Genomic DNA, 4,595 nt, shown 5'->3' with positions numbered 1-4,595 from the left:
GGCTATATGACTCTCGCAGAGCTCGGCTGCCAAATTTGAAACGTCCAGCGATTGCGCCCACATGAAAGCTGCCAGCACTGAAAGCTCTACCTGGTTTTCACTGTCCCTTGGAACTGCATTCGCTGCCGCACAGACATTCGCGGTCCGCAAAAGCCTTGGTTGGTTATGATGCAACAATTGCTATGTGACTCTCGCAGAGCTCGGCTGCCAAATTCGAAACGTACAACGATTGCGCCCACACGAAAGCCGCCAGCACTGAAAGCTCTACCTGGTTTTCACTGTCCCTTGGAACTGCATTCACTGCCGCACAGACATTCGTGCTCTGCAAAAGCCTTGGTTGGGTATGATGCAACAATGCCTATGTGAATCTTGCACAGCCCGCTGCCAAATTTGAAACGTCCACTGATTGAGCCCACATGAAAGCTGCCAGCACTGAAAGCTCTACCTGGTTTTCACTGTCCCTTGGAACTGCATTCGCTGCCGCACAGACATTCGCGCTCTGCGCAAGCCTTGGTTGGTTATGATGCAACAATGCCTATGTGACTCTGGCAGAGCCCGGCTGCCAAATTCGAAACGTCCAGCGATTGCGCCCACACGAAAGCTGCCAGCACTGAAAGCTCTACCTGGTTTTCACTGTCCCTTGGAACTGCATTCGCTGCCGCACAGACATTCGCGGTCCGCAAAAGTCTTGGTTGGTTATGATGCAACAATGCCTATGTGACTCTCGCAGAGCCCGGCTGCCAAATTTGAAACGTCAACTGATTGCGCCCACACGAAAGCTGCCAGCACTGAAAGCTCTACCTGGTTTTCACTGTCCCTTGGAACTGCATTCGCTGCCGCACAGACATTCGCGATCTGCGCAAGCCTTGGTTGGTTATGATGCAACAATGCCTATGTGACTCTGGCAGAGCCCGGCTGCCAAATTTGAAACGTCCAGCGATTGCGCCCACACGAAAGCTGCCAGCACTGAAAGCTCTACCTGGTTTTCACTGTCCCTTGGAACTGCATTCGCTGCCGCACAGACATTCGCGCTCTGCGCAAGCCTTGGTTGGTTGTGATGCAACAATGCCTATGTGACTCTGGCAGAGCCCGGCTGCCAAATTTGAAACGTCCAGCGATTGCGCCCACACGAAAGCTCCCAGCACTGAAAGCTCTACCTGGTTTTCACTGTCCCTTGGAACTGCATTCGCTGCCGCACAGACATTCGCGCTCTGCAAAAGCCTTGGTTGGTTATGATGCAACAATGCCTATGTGACTCATGCAGAGCCCGGCTGCCAAATTCGAAACGTCCAGCGATTGCGCCCACACGAAAGCTGCCAGCACTGAAAGCTCTACCTGGTTTTCACTGTCCCTTGGAACTGCATTCGCTGCCGCACCGACATTCGCGCTCTGCAAAAGCCTTGGTTGGTTATGATGCAACAATGCCTATGTGACTCTCGCACTGCCCGCTGCCAAATTTGAAACGTCCACTGATTGCGCCCACACGAAAGCTGCCAGCACTGAAAGCTCTACCTGCTTTTCACTGTCCCTTGGAACTGCATTCGCTGCCGCACAGACAGTCGCGCTCTGCAAAAGCCTTGGTTGGGTATGATGCAACAATGCCTATGTGACTCTGGCAGAGCCCGGCTGCCAAATTTGAAACGTCCAGCGATTGCGCCCACACGAAAGCTGCCAGCACTGAAAGCTCTACCTGGTTTTCACTGTCCCTTGGAACTGCATTCGCTGCCGCACAGACATTCCCGGTCCGCAAAAGCCTTGGTTGGTTATGATGCAACAATGGCTATATGACTCTCGCAGAGCTCGGCTGCCAAATTTGAAACATCCAGCGATTGCGCCCACACGAAAGCTGCCAGCACTGAAAGCTCTACCTGGTTTTCACTGTGCATTGGACCTGCATTCGCTGCCGCACAGACATTCGCGGTCCGCAAAAGCCTTGGTTGGTTATGATGCAACAATGCCTACGTGACTCTGGCAGAGCCCGGCTGCCAAATTTGAAACGTCCAGCGATTGCGCCCACACGAAAGCTGCCAGCACTGAAAGCTCTACCTGGTTTTCACTGTCCCTTGGAACTGCATTCGCTGCCGCACAGACAGTCACGCTCTGCAAAAGCCTTGGTTGGGTATGATGCAACAATGCCTATGTGACTCTGGCAGAGCCCGGCTGCCAAATTCGAAATGTACACCGATTGCGCCCTCACGAAAGCTGCCAGCGCTGAAAGCTCTACCTGGATTTCACTGTCCCTTGGAACTGCATTCGATGCCGCACAGACATTCGCGCTCTGCGCAAGCCTTGGTTGGTTATAACGCAACAATGCCTATGTGACTCTGGCACAGACCGGCTGCCAAATTTGAAACGTCCAGCGATTGCGCCCACATGAAAGCTGCCAGCACTGAAAGCTCTACCTGGTTTTCACTGTCCCTTGGAACTGCATTCGCTGCCGCACAGACATTCGCGGTCCGCAAAAGCCTTGGTTGGTTATGATGCAACAATGGCTATGTGACTCTCGCAGAGCTCGGCTGCCACATTCGAAACGTACAACGATTGCGCCCACACGAAAGCCGCCAGCACTGAAAGCTCTACCTGGTTTTCACTGTCCCTTGGAACTGCATTCACTGCCGCACAGATATTCGCGCTCTGCAAAAGCCTTGGTTGGGTATGATGCAACAATGCCTATGTGAATCTTGCACAGCCCGCTGCCAAATTTGAAACGTCCACTGATTGAGCCCACACGAAAGCTGCCAGCACTGAAAGCTCTACCTGGTTTTCACTGTCCCTTGGAACTGCATTCGCTGCCGCACAGACATTCGTGCTCTGCGCAAGCCTTGGTTGGTTATGATGCAACAATGCCTATGTGACTCTGGCAGAGCCCGGCTGCCAAATTCGAAACGTCCAGTGATTGCGCCCACACGAAAGCCGCCAGCACTGAAAGCTCTACCTGGTTTTCACTGTCCCTTGGAACTGCATTCGCTGCCGCACAGACATTCGCGCTCTGCGCAAGCCTTGGTTGGTTATGATGCAACAATGCCTATGTGACTCATGCAGAGCCCGGCTGCCAAATTCGAAACGTCCAGCGATTGCGCCCACACGAAAGCTGCCAGCACTGAAAGCTCTACCTGGTTTTCACTGTCCCTTGGAACTGCATTCGCTGCCGCACAGACAGTCGCGCTCTGCAAAAGCCTTGGTTGGGTATGATGCAACAATGCCTATGTGACTCTCGCAGAGCCCGCTGCCAAATTTGAAACGTGCACTGATTGCGCCCACACGAAAGCTGCCAGCACTGAAAGCTCTACCTGGTTTTCACTGTCCCTTGGAACTGCATTCGCTGCCGCACAGACATTCGCGCTCTGCAAAAGCCTTGGTTGGTTATGATGCAACAATGCCTATGTGACTCTCGCAGAGCCCGGCTGCCAAATTCGAAATGTACACCGATTGCGCCCTCACGAAAGCTGCCAGCGCTGAAAGCTCTACCTGGATTTCACTGTCCCTTGGAACTGCATTCGCTGCCGCACAGACATTCGCGCTCTGCGCAAGCCTTGGTTGGTTATAACGCAACAATGCCTATGTGACTCTGGCAGAGACCGGCTGCCAAATTTGAAACGTCCAGCGATTGCGCCCACATGAAAGCTGCCAGCACTGAAAGCTCTACCTAGTTTTCACTGTCCCTTGGAACTGCATTCGCTGCCGCACAGACATTCGCGGTCCGCAAAAGCCTTGGTTGGTTATGATGCAACAATGGCTATGTGACTCTCGCAGAGCTCGGCTGCCAAATTCGAAACGTACAACGATTGCTCCCGCACGAAAGCCGCCAGCACTGAAAGCTCTACCTGGATTTCACTGTCCCTTGGAACTGCATTCACTGCCGCACAGACATTCGCGCTCTGCAAAAGCCTTGGTTGGGTATGATGCAACAATGCCTATGTGAATCTTGCACAGCCCGCTGCCAAATTTGAAACGTCCACTGATTGAGCCCACACGAAAGCTGCCAGCACTGAAAGCTCTACCTGGTTTTCACTGTCCCTTGGAACTGCATTCGCTGCCGCACAGACATTCGCGCTCTTCGCAAGCCTTGGTTGCTTATGATGCAACAATGCCTATGTGACTCTGGCAGAGCCCGGCTGCCAAATTTGAAACGTCCAGCGATTGCGCCCACACGAAAGCTGCCAGCACTGAAAGCTCTACCTGGTTTTCACTGTCCCTTGGAACTGCATTCGCTGCCGCACAGACATTCGCGCTCTGCGAAAGCCTTGGTTGGTTATGATGCAACAATGCCTATGTGACTCTGGCAGAGCCCGGCTGCCAAATTCGAAACGTCCAGCGATTGCGCCCACACGAAAGCTGCCAGCACTGAAAGCTCTACCTGGTTTTCACTGTCCCTTGGAACTGCATTCGCTGCCGCACAGACATTCGCGCTCTGCGCAAGCCTTGGTTGGTTATGATGCAACAATGCCTATGTGACTCTCGCACTGCCCGCTGCCAAATTTGAAACGTGCACTGATTGCGCCCACACGAAAGCTGCCAGCACTGAAAGCTCTACCTGCTTTTCACTGTCGCTTGGAACTGCATTCGCTGCCGCACAGACATTCGCGCTCTGCGCA

This window comes from Mycteria americana, unplaced genomic scaffold (assembly GCF_035582795.1).
Source record: "Mycteria americana isolate JAX WOST 10 ecotype Jacksonville Zoo and Gardens unplaced genomic scaffold, USCA_MyAme_1.0 Scaffold_27, whole genome shotgun sequence".
Classification (NCBI taxonomy): domain Eukaryota; kingdom Metazoa; phylum Chordata; class Aves; order Ciconiiformes; family Ciconiidae; genus Mycteria; species Mycteria americana.
The sequence above is the reverse complement of the archived record's forward strand: the minus strand, read 5'-3'. Positions refer to the sequence as shown.